At 42.6% G+C, this 12,935-nt stretch overlaps 1 protein-coding gene and 1 long non-coding RNA gene across 2 annotated transcripts in view; both read right to left on the reverse strand.

Moving 5' to 3' along the window:
* The window catches only part of LOC104965946 (uncharacterized), a 20,281-nt gene extending 19,478 nt beyond the window's left edge, over window positions 1–803 (reverse strand). Inside the window, exon 1 of the long non-coding RNA XR_800604.1 lies at window positions 669–803. This is a non-coding gene — a long non-coding RNA (uncharacterized lncRNA). The remainder of the gene's footprint in view (window positions 1–668) is intronic.
* Window positions 1–12,935, reverse strand: part of LOC104965963 (gamma-aminobutyric acid receptor subunit alpha-6-like) — a 599,227-nt gene that overhangs the window by 526,202 nt on the left and 60,090 nt on the right. The gene's annotated exons all lie outside the window — the stretch shown is intronic.

The raw sequence follows: 12,935 nt of genomic DNA on the forward strand, positions 1-12,935 counted from the left end.
CTGAGCTACTTAGGACGATCTAACGTCCGGTAATATGTTAACTTTATTTCGAATACAAACATTTTACGGTACAAGCATTTAAGATCATTACAGGCCCATAGGCTATAAAGAATTAGCAGCAAACATGTGCAAGGTATATCCCTTATTACATTTCTCCGTGGGATGCGCAGTAAGACGATATGGCGTCCGTTCTTTATTGTGCATCCATGGGGCTATAAGATAACGGCCAAACTTCACATTGGTTTCTCATACAGCCATCTCTGGTAGAACTAACGTGTATGCACTGATTTACCTCTCTGCCCCTTTAAGGCCCTCTTTTGTTGGGCTCCAAGTAGCTCCGAGCGAGAAACAAAACCACCCTCCCTTGTGAGCACAGTGTGCTCTGATTGCGTGCGGACCATGGCGAACACAGTGAACATGAACGGTGACCGGGCGCCGCGGTCCCGTTGGGTTTAGATGCTTGTTCATAATGCACCAGGAAGGGAAATGAGCTCCGCCGAATACTGTTCCAATGTTCAGCCACATACTTGTATACTACCGAGCCGGAACTACTTCGTTTTTAAACATGTCGATCTACAAATGGTTCTAGACTCTGAAGTTTAATATCCCCACAATGCCTGCGCACGGTTAGTTTGTAAAACTGGAGAAGTCGTCTACGCGGCCGCGACTTTACACACCACTCTTTCCCCATGCCTAAGTCAATGACAAAAAGGTGCTTTCCGGGCCTGGGCAACCAAACAGAAGTGTAGTACCGCCGTTGGGCCACCACGAATTATATTTTTCATCTGAGTCCGGTCGCACTTACCTGGCATATCTTGCGATAGCAGCACCGTCTTGTCCGAGTCAAGGGTCCGCTGTAGCTGCGGGCCGCTGGTACAGTACACGTACACTACACGACACTACGTACGGCACACGGTCCCTGTACACGACACATGCCGGTGGCTGAGATACACACTACCGTACATGGCAAGGATGTATTAAAAGCGAATGACGACACTACACGACACGCCCCCTACACGACACGCCCACCTGGACACGACACGGCCTGAGGAGACCCGTACATGGCAGATTTAAAAACGAGAAATTTGCACAATTTAATGTTAGCATTTTTAAGCAACTATTAGGCAAATCAATTTAAAAATTAACTTCCGTTTGAGAACCCTTGGAACCCCTTATTCCCATTTTGATGGTTGACATCTCATTTTGAATGACAGCCGGGTGAATTTTATTTTTATAATTTGCAAAAGTCAAAGATATGTTACTGTATATTATAAAAATGCTTGTCATGTTAGGCATACTGGGAGATGGAAAGGCTTTAGGTCAGTGTTGTAGCTGAGATTCTTACCGTTCCAATGAGTATTAACTAATAAATTGGTTACTTGGATTTATATAGCGCCTTTCATGAGACCCAAGGCTCCCTTTAAAAAGAAGAACAGGAGTAGAAACAAACATAACAAAAGGCAATCAGGACAAAAACAACAAATAGATTTGGGGCTAAAGGCCTTGGCAGACAGATGGGAACCCCTTTTTGAAGGCATCAGCCGTGGGGATGTGCAGATCTCCGCAGGGAGAGCGTTCCCAGAGAGTGTGGGGGCTGCCATACTGAAGGCTCTGTCCCCGAAGGATCGCAGGTTGGTGCGGGGGGCCAGAGTCTGAAGACCGCAGGTTCAGTGGGTAGGGCATGTGGGAATTGTATTGATTTGATACAAGCAAGCCAGTGTTTCATTGTGTACTTTCAACTACAGTATATGGACCAGCAAGTTCAGCATTCACTGTGATGAATATAAAATAGGACACTGATACCGTTTTCCTCAATGAACATTTATTGAACAGAACATCATGTGGAAAATCAGAAGGGCACCATTCAAGCTGGTCAACCTAAAGAAATATTGACCTGCAGGAGTTTAAAGCCTATTTAAAAACTCCTCGGAATCTTTCACAAGTCCTTCAGCCTTTGGTGCGCTTCCTCACTCGTGTTCTTGGTGAGGTCCTGAGGACAAAGTTCCTTCTCACTGATAAGACAAGATGGTATAAAGAAGTCATATATGTAATATTATAAATTCACATGCATCAGGGGTTGTACACTTTAATGTGTCCATTCACTAACCGACACTTTAGGAAGGAAGCTGTAAGGCCTCATGTTATAGGAGTGGACCTCGTCAGTGTCCAGGGGCATCAGACAGTCAACCATTATTTTGACATGCACGGTTTAACTCCTCCAAAAATGATCCAGGCTCGATTCAGAATGACACAGTACCACACAAAACAAATGTTGCATGTACCATAAGTTCTATGTAGTATGTGTTTTAGGAGTAGTAACCCACTACCATGTCTGTGAGAATCCCTTCATCGTGAACAATAGGTGAATTGGTGGCCAGAGGGCTGTGCGTCAAGGACTGGACATGGACGCAGTCAAACCCGACTAGCCCACTTCTCCGTGCATTGTCATATGCCCTGTTGCACGTTTCCAACTGACAGGTGATACCCAAGTTAGATTTTTGGACATGAATATAGTGCACAGGAACCTTAAAGGTCCTGGAAACTGCAAAAAGTCCCTTTTTTTTTTATCTATGCACGGATTTTAGGTGGCGATTTGCTGTGATGTCCGATGTTTTGGATGAGAGTGGTGCCTTTGTAGGTTTTTCCTTTTAGTTGTAGGCTACAAAAACAACATGTTGTGGTTTTGCGCTTTGACATCAATTTTGGGGGCTGTGGAAAATATTGTGCCATGTTGCTGCAGCGGAGCACTGGAGCTACATCACTGAGCGGCCGTCTGAGCCATCACTGGACGGCCTCGCTGGGTGGCCATCATCTGGAGCGGCCGTCGGGCCATCACTGTAGCGGCCGTCTGGGCCATCACTGGAGCGGTCGTCTGGGCCATCACTGGAGCGGTCGTTGTGGTTGCTGGGCCGCCGCCAACGTAGGTTGGATGTTCGGTGCAGCAGTTTTTAAAGTGACTAAAGAACATCTCCTTTCTCCCAATGATTGTTGGGCAAAAGCCACAGTGATAATGGCTGCTGGCCACACATTTGAGATGGCATTTATAAACATTATAACCTAAAAAAGACAAGAAAGTGGTTTAGAGGATTCTAGAAACAAACCAAAATGATTTCTTGTAAATATGCTATTTGAAACAAGGTGTTTTGTGCGAGAGCAATAAATAATCATTTCACCAAACAATTAAATATTTTTGCCTATAACTGAATTTTTGCAGATTGAATGTGTGATTATGCTCATATTGTGTGCCTACCCCAAATAAGGATACTGTTCGAAGCATTTATTAACAATTCAAACCTGAATATAAATCTAATTTTTAATGTTCAATTCCTAATTCAAATTAATTTACACCAAGGATGTCCTGGGGCACAGAAATTAACACATGTATCCATAATGAGTGAGGCATTAAACACATCTAACAAGTAACACGTAATGTGTGAAGTATACAATGGATCATGATAGATGAATTATAGATTTACCTTACCTCCATTATTTACCACAAGTGACCTTCTGGTGGCCTCTGCAAATATGGGAAAATAGTTAACTCCGTTAACAAGCAGCATGTAGACTGGCCTGTATAATCCTATGGGTCAAGCTTGGTCACTACTCCTCACTTTCAGTGGTAACCCTTTAACTGCCAGCGCCATCATTTGGTGTCCTTCTGGGCGTGCTCCATCACGGAGTTGTTGTTTGTTGTTTGTCTTGTTAGTGTGATATTAAAATATAATATGTAATGACATATTTAATGTGACTCCTTTTAATTATTGGTTGATAATTAGTTAACTCCTTAAACAAGCAGCAATGGATCTGTCCTGTTTTTTTTATTTCCTATTGGGACTCAAGCTGGNCCAGGCCTGTAGATGGTGCTGTTCTCACAGAATCAGCCCATGCAAAGACAGTGTTAAATTGAGCGAAATGAGGAATGGCTAAAATGCATGATCTGTTTGGTATTTTGAAAAATAAAAAGTATAAATATGCCTTATATAGGTATGGTCCTACACTATATTATTCAAATATAGCATGATAGGTATTAAATAAATAAAAGATCTAATTATGATAACATTGTAGCATTTGTGTTTGTTTCCTTTTTTAATTGGAGTCTCCTCATCGATCCACACAGATCTGATGTTTTCGTGTCTGCAGTTATGTTTAAGTTACGTGCTTGTATTTCATGATGTATTCACTAAATCTGTTTTTAATTGCATTTGGTCACATATAACCAAACCGTTTTACATCATCCAAGATTACCATTTTTATTTTTTATTCCCAGCTTTCCCCAGGCACGATTATTCTCATGTAAGAATTTAAAACTGGGATTTAAAAATAAGGATGGAAACACAGTTATGGTCCAATTACATTTTAGCAACCATGAGGCGTAGCAGGATTGGCCAACAGTCAAATGATGGCAGCCATCCTTTCATGCGTAAGGTCTTTCCATCCTTTTTATGTCTCCTTTCCCCGACCACTTCCCTATGTCCCATTTCCCATATCTGTCCCACTCCTTTTGCTTTCTGCCAACCAGGATGCTGACAATGGCTTCAATAAAGATGAATTGAAATAGGCTTTGGCTGGATTCGGCTTCCCAGGACACACACTGGAAAGACCTATTGCTGCAGTTATTACTCCAGCACACGGCTCGTCAAACTCATTCTGCTTGTGTTCTTCCTCTTCCTCTCACGCTCTGTCTATCCTTCTTATTTCACCTGAGTTCCTCTTCCTCCCAGGTTTATATTTCTCTCTGCTTCCTTTTTCTTTCAGTCCCTCCCTCTTGCTCTCTCTTGCTCCCTCATTCTCACGCTGTTCAACTCAGTACAGTCCATTATTGTTGTTTGCTAAAGTAGAACTATAATTTCACAGCTGAAGAGCCAGATCAGGTCTGTAGTAGTGATTAATAATCTGACGGTGAATAATGATTTCAGCCTCCATATTCAGCTGTAGGTAATTATTCGCTGTGTAATCGTGGAATAGATTTGCTCATGAAAAACAGACTTATTCAAATGTGAGATAGAAACCAGAGCGCCTTGGGTGTGTCGAGGCATCCGTGAAGCTAAATTTACATGGGTGGGATCCAAATATAGGCCCGGGAATGAGATTAGAACATTAGCGTGGGCGTCACTTCAAGCCTCTCCGGTCCCGAAGTCTTACCCGGCCTTGTTTCAGCCGCTGAAGTGAGCCTATCCTGCTCGTCACTACTGTGATGAATGTGTCAGAAGAAGCGATGCGACTCAGTTCATTCTCTGTGTCCTTGTGTCTCATCTTGTCTGTAATGATAATGGATTGCATTTATTTCCTCAATGGAAGTTGGGGGATCAAGAGGTGACGGGCAAAGCGATGGATGGAGCGCCAGGACTACAGAAACGAGCCTTCATATTTTGCTTGTGTTTTGTTTTTGAAGCTTTTTTTTTTTTGGACGGGTGTCAAAGCAGCTGAGCATAATACTAGAAGGTGTAAGACCCTGAAAACTCACCTACAAAGAGTCAGACACACTGAAGGAAACACTTACTCCGGTGCACGGTCATATACGTTTTAGTCGATTTGACAAATCATGATTTACACTTTGCATACTTAATTTATTACATTATTTACCTATTTATCATTGTGTGTGTGTGAGTGTGTGTGTGTGTGTGTGTGTGTGTGTGTGTGTGTGTGTGTGTGTGTGTGTGTGTGTGTGTGTGTGTGTGTGTGTGTGTGTGTGTGTGTGTGTGTGTGCCTGTTAACATGGAGGTGGGTGTGTTTGCTCAGGTTTGGTTATTTTGGGTGTTGTCAATGAGAAAGTGAAATCCTTTTACTGTAGCTAAGTTTCTCTTTCTGGTTGCCAGGCAACCAAAAGCCTTGAGTTGGTCCACACAAAAAAAGAGTGTGCACGTAAATCCAGATGCACACACACACACACAAATTAAAATTAACACACACACCTGATTTGTACTGTGGTAAACATGCAGCTCTAGCAGCGGATAAACAAGAGCTATCACCCCCGTCACAGTGTCCACTCTGGGGTTTGTTCTCACAGATCACATGCCAGATCACAAACAGTGTGTGTGTGTGTGTGCGTGCGTGCGTGCGTGTGTGTGTGTTTGCGTGCGTGTGTGTGTGCGTGCTTGCATGTGCGCGTCGGGGATTTAAAAGTGGCGTTGTTTAGACTGTTTAGATAGTTCTGCTTGCCAGAGACTCAACAATCCCCTTCTGTACGCACACACATCAACACACTAATACCGGCACACATATATGCACACTCCTCCACACACACACACTCCACATATTGCATGCAAACACACACACACACACGTGACAACACAAATCAATGACAGGAAGAGGCTCATCCCCATTGAGGCGTGGGAGACGGGCGTCAGGTAGAATTTCTTTCCTCCATATTTTCTCGTGATGACAGGTGGGGTAATGGGCCATTAGATTAACACCAAACAGAGGAGGTGGTTTCCAGTGTAATGTAATGCTTTGTTGATGGAAACCAGACGCTGCTCTCTTCCTGACTTTTCTGCAGTGTATGCCTGTACACGCTTCACTCAAAATATGGCCAATGATGATAGAATGAGGCAATCTCTGCTCTTTAGCGCGTGCGTGTGTGTGTGTGTGTGTGTGTGTGTGTGTGTGTGTGTGTGTGTGTGTGTGTGTGTGTGTGTGTGTGTGTAAGAGCAGGAAGACAGGCACAAACATGGGGAGCGCAATCCAGATTTGTGAGCATGCATGTGGGGGTGTGTGAAAGAGTGTGTGCTCATTATAACAGAAAAAAAGCCTGGGAGAGAGAGTCCTCCGTGCCCATCAGCAAGGATTTACTGATGAGGGAGAACTGCAGAGGGTCTCTCATCTCTCCTTAGACGTTCCCTCCTCTGCCTGCTTCGCTTCCTTACTGCCTTTTGTTAATTGCCATTGTTCAATACTGTAAATTCCCTTTGTCAGCACATACCCTGTGAAGATGTAGAGAGTTAAAATTCTGACCGATTTGAAAGAGAAATATTGTTCTGTATTCCAACTGTAGATGGAAACGGAAAAACTACACTGCCTTCAGCTGCAGTGTGTTTCAAGTTGAAACAGATGGTTAGACTGCGGTGATCCCAGGCCGGCCTGCACCACTACAGAGATTAGATGAGTGATAATGGCTCGTAACAACATGGAGTAAAAGATAAACAGCACCTTAATAGGTTATAAGTGCAATTATTTTTAAAATCCACAGAGGAATTTTCCTCCATCATTAAAAGACAAATAATTCAGGAACATATTTAAAAATAGATCTACTCTACTATGAATTATAAGAAAGCAATGCAGTTACTCCAAAGTGTTCAATGTTTAAATCCCCCGCAACTCAAATAGGTGTTTTGCTTAATTGTTGCAAGACTCAGATGTTTGACCTTCATTGGGCAGACTGACGTATTTGAAGAGTTAAACATTGGAGAGCTGTTTTCACACATCTGCTGAAGAGGGACACTTTCTCTGAGCTCTCCTTTAACCTGGCTTAAGACATGGATATGAGCATGTGAATTGTGTGACATTAAAACTAATTTGGAAGACAATCTTACTCCAAGGTGTAACTTAGAGACATCCTGTGGCCCGCAGCTTGGACATTGTGAGTGTGAATTTGATTTCCAATGAGGGAGAGGAAGTAGAATAATACATTTAGTTTGTACCTAACACATTGGTAACACATCCCACATCTCTGTGGGAGGATTTGTGTCTGTGGGGGTCCCCGGCCTTGATGACAAGGCCATCAACCTCATCAGTGTTGTGATTATTACGATTTCTCCTCTGAGAAATACTCTAAACTCTGATGACTCTCGTTGATTTCTCTAGTTGGCTTTCTGGCTGGCAGTTGCTGAGTCAGCTGGGAAGCATGTGATTGGCTGAACACAGAGTGAAGGGGATCAAACTAGTGAGAAGACAATTGTCTAAAGAAAATGACATTATAGAATAAAATGTGACATTGAATAAAAGTCATTATGAAATATGAGTTTCAGAGAAGACAACCTTTCATAATGATGAGTTGAGTTTTAAAAATGTATGTCTTACTTATTTATTTAATATTGAACACTTCGGGGCTTCAGATTTTACAGACTGGATGTACAAATGAGAAACGTGGCACCGGTAAAGGCTGGAAACTGTGGACCCGTTGACAACAACTCAACAGCAGCTCTGACACAATATCTATAATCCTTGACATGTTCTATAGGGCCCCTGTCCAGCTCTGGGTAAAAACCCTTTATCTCCACAGTGTCAACTTTTCACAGACTGAGAAAAACTATTTGACTTTTGGCTGGGTGACAATGCGTTTTTGACATCATGCCGTGGGTTTGTGAAAAGCCCTCATAAAGCCAAAACAGACAAAGAAATATATTTCCAACCTTCAGCGTGAGTCACCAAAATTGGACTTTTCGCATGAAGACATTTGCAATAACATACTGTAAGTGAAGTGGGCATTGGAATAACAAACCTCCAGTGATGACTGTGATTACCACTACAGCAGCTACAACACGGTAATTGCTTTAAGGTGAAACAATGAGCGAGCGCATGCGTCCAGGAGCCGGATTGAGGGAGAAACGAGCTGAGGGGCCGGCGGTTTGTGTTTGCGGCTCGGCATCGGAAGCAGATCAAGGTGACTGAGTGTAAGCGAGCTAGTCAAGGCCAAGCTGAAGAATCCATATCTGGAGAGAAGCAGAGTAGTGAAAGGCAGATCAATGTGCAAACAACTCAGCCTTGCAACAGCGAAGAAAAAACAACTGTCTGCTCTGGCTCAAGCATATTTTTGCATTGTTGTTCTGCATTCTTATCTTATATAAGTCAGAAAAATATGTCTTGTATCTTTGAGACGTTTAATTTACATAAGTCGGGTCCTTGGAATGTTAAAGTGGCAATCTAAGAGAGCCTATTTTTGTTATGTTATGTCTCTGTAGTGGCTCATTGCTCTGGAGCTTATGCACTTAACACTGAAGAGTACTCTCTATTCAAACAAGGAGAAAACTCTTACTTTGTTAAAGTTTCTGTTGGAGGACCTCCTTTTTTTTCAGCTTTGGATGCTCATGCATGGATTTCATCTATTTACTCCAATCACACTGCTGCTCCTTTATACCATCAACGTAAAGGATTTCATGTCCTTGTATCACTTATTGTGCTGTTCTAATTGCAAAAAGGGAGTAGAAATATGGATGTTTAATTCCACCGAAGGGTTGAAGATTGTTATGACTGGATGGATAGCTGGTTGAGGATTATATCATTACTGGAATGTGTAATTGGAAACCATGCTCTTTAAATGAACCACGTGAATCCAGGTAATAGCAGTAATCCCTCACCAATTTCACATTTAGACAAGCCGGTGAAAATAAGGTGGCAGAGGCAGTTTAAATCCTGAAGACTACGCAAAAGTGCAAAAGGGAGAGGAACTCAATATTTGGGGAATCATGTTTTTGCTTTCCCTTTTCTCCTGTTATTTCTTTTCATTTCTTTTGTCAACCTCCAAAGCTATTTTACTATCCATCTCTGCTCTTTGCCACAATAGAGAATGACGCACCATACAGCGAGCAGACAGACAGGTAGAGATACACAGACAGATTACGAGACAGATAGATGAGGAGGTGGTTGAATTGTCAGTGCGGCGAATCACAGCAGTTACAAGTTGTGATCACAGAAGGAACGAGAGGCAGGCAGACAGAACTGGAGTGACAGGCAGAGAGAGAGAGAAAGAGAGAGAGGGAAGAAAAAACAGGTGAGGAGGGGGGAGGAAGAGGAGGTGTAGTTGAAAGTAAGGAGAGAATAGAGCAGTGGGGGGAATCAATGTTCCCCATGCGATCTATAGAACTCTCAATTATCCTACTGCAGCCTGTCGACAGCAGCTCTTGAGATGAAGAGGGGGTGCAAAGAAGGGAGGAAGAGGCAATGGAGGAACCGTCAGAGCGAGGAGGTCGCCCCTGTTTCACCCGTATCTACCGGCAGTGCAGTATGTGAAGCAAACTCTGTGATGCAATGCAAATGTATTGTCCTGTTTGTCTAGCCACGCCGACTGCAGAGGACGAAGACACAGGAGAGAGGAACACAGATACAGAGAGAGAGAGAGAGACAGCGACAGAATGGAAATGAGACACAGAAATAAAAAATAAAAAGAGTGAGCAGAACAAAGGGAGGTGGGGAGGGAGATACAAGGACAACAGAAGGGGAAATAGGGAAGGGTGCAATGAGAAACAAGAGTGAAAAATAACAAGTGTTGTGAAGAAAAAAGGAAAAGAATGTGGGTAAATAAATCCAATAGAAACTCTCCACTTACAGAAGCTGACTTCCTCTCAGAAAATCGATGCCGACTGTAGCCAGAATCCCCACAGGCCGGAGAAAAAGATCCACTCTGCATGAACGTTTTCACACTGGCCACACATGCTGGTTTTGCTGGGCCTGTGAGGTCATTATTGACTCTTTGGCTGGAGGTTAACCAAACCTTTAAACCTAAATGTCCGGCCATAACATAAACCAAATCTAACTTTATCTCTAGTCTCTATCCTACAGGGTGATGGCTGTTTTTAGGTGTTGTGTGAATGGGAAGGTATTGTAAGGAGAATGTTTTTTTTTCTCCCATTCAGTCTTCAAGGTGCTAAAAGTATGCTTTTAGCACGATAATCAACAGGAACATATGATTCTGCCATCAGACAAAAAAAACGGACTGCTGTTACTTAAATTTCGAAAATAAAATGGACGGAGGGAAAAAGAATACTCAATGCCAACTGGAGGAACAGATGGATTTTTGCCACAATTGGCTGTTTTTTGGCGACATATTTCGAAATAAGGCAGCAGCTTATTTATGTCTGCCAGATTTGTATTTATTTCAGGTTGCTAACGTGGGTACAATTTAAATGGAGAATCAAAACTTGGCTATCCTGAACACATTTTGGCCAAATCTGGTGCGTCGCAAATCTTAGACATCCAGCAATCATGTATGTCTGGTTTGTGTTTTACTTGATGTAACACTGAGCCAAGAGGAAAGCTACTGAATGAAGAAAGGAATGGAAAACAAACTGACACCTAGGATACTTTTCAATTAGGAAAGCCGATTGCTCTTGCATTATTGATTAAGTTAGGGAAACTTGTTGCTCTTCCTGTATTTAGGAGTGTGTAGTTATATCACTGAGTCTGAGGTCAAGAGCATTGGTGGTAATATTTGTAATTCACATGCTTACATGCATTTATTTTGATGTGGAAGGAAGCACCCGGAGCATCTGGAGGAAATGCATACAAACATTAGGAGAACATGCAAACTCCACACAAAAAGTCCCATGTTGGGTTCAAAACCAGGACCTTCTTCCTGTGAGGAAACATTGATTTCAACATCCCATACTGTGCGCCCATCCTGCCGGGAAAGAAACAACAGATATGCCAATTTAGCAACTAGATGGTAAAAAAAACACCAAGACAGATATGTCATGTCATCCGAAAAATAATTATAAATGAATGCTAATGTTGTTCAGTGTCTGAAGGATGTTTACTCGGCAAGTGGCGACACGTTAGCAACATAAACTTTATGGGAACATAATATGTCAAATGGGTGGACTGACCAAAATCCCCAAAAGAAGAAAGAAAAAACATGAAAAACCCTTATTCCCTTTCTTACTGAGAGTCTGTGCATTTAGTAAACTGGGTGAAGTGTAGCCTAGCTTAGCATAAAGACTGGAAGCAAGTGGAAGCTTGGCTCCATCGAGAGGTCAAAGTTGTTTTTAACAAAACTTCAAAAGTTCAGTTAAAAATATTGTATTTTTTTAATATACAGAAATGGCTGAGGGTGCAGTAACAATTATTTTTGTTCGTTGCCTGACAACAAGACACTAAGCTAACACCAACATATAGAAACAGCAGAAGTGCCTCAAATAACACATGTTATTATGTTTGGGTTAGGATAAAACAAAGGAGATCGCCTCCTGCCTCTATCTAAGAATCGACAAAACTTCCCTACGAAGTAAGTTGTTAATTAAATTCGGCCCTCAAAGGCATAGCTAACGACACAGACTAAACACACACTGCCAACATGACAAGCTGCACAGTAAAATAAATGCAATCTTAAATTGCATTGATGACTCATTTTAATCGATGGGAGACGCAGAAGCTGCTTCAATCTCCGGAGATGACCGGCTCTCTGGGCTCGGTGGGGGTCCACTGGATCGATAGATCACTTACCCTCAGAGGGGAAAGAGGGAAGCAAAACCAATCCATGAATCTGTTGAGTTATGTGTGTGTGTGTGTGTGTGTGTGTGTGTGTGTGTGTGTGTGTGTGTGTGTGTGTGTGTGTGTGTGTGTGTGTGTGTGTGTGTGTGTGTGTGAGAGAGAAGGGATTGAGTGTTGAGTGCGTAGATGTGCAGAGAAGAATAAAAAGAGATCTGCGGCACTAAGAGCTCTTCTGGGTCCACAAGACCCATTTCTCTTTAAAGAGACCTCATCATCCTCCCTTGGTGCCACTGTGTGTGTCTGAATGTGAATGAGCATGCACTCTCAAACTATATGTGTTTGTTTATGTGCGATAATTGGGCAGAAACAACAGAGTGACAGTAATTAGGGATATGCCATTTCCCTTCTCTTCTCTACTGCATTGTCTTTAAAGGTGCCTATGATTATGATTGATGTGCCTTTTATGTGTGTGTGTGTGTGTGTGTGTGTGTGTGTGTGTGTGTGTGTGTGTGTGTGTGTGTGTGTGTGTGTGTGTGTGTGCGTGCTTGGGAGATTGTGATAAAGGGTTATTGTATTCGGACTCGAGCTGCTGCATTGAAAGGGGGCTGTACCGAGTCATTATGGTCAGTAAGATAGCCATTGATCAAACTGTCAAGTATCTGTTTGTGTGTGTGTGTGTGTGTGTGTGTGTGTGTGTGTGTGTGTGTGTGTGTGTGTGTGTGTGTGTGTGTGTGTGTGTGTGTGCATGCTTGGGAGATTGTGATAAAGGGTTATTGTATTCGGACTCGAGCTGC

This window comes from Notothenia coriiceps, unplaced genomic scaffold, assembly GCF_000735185.1.
Source record: "Notothenia coriiceps isolate Sejong01 unplaced genomic scaffold, NC01 NC01_scaffold00037246, whole genome shotgun sequence".
Classification (NCBI taxonomy): domain Eukaryota; kingdom Metazoa; phylum Chordata; class Actinopteri; order Perciformes; family Nototheniidae; genus Notothenia; species Notothenia coriiceps.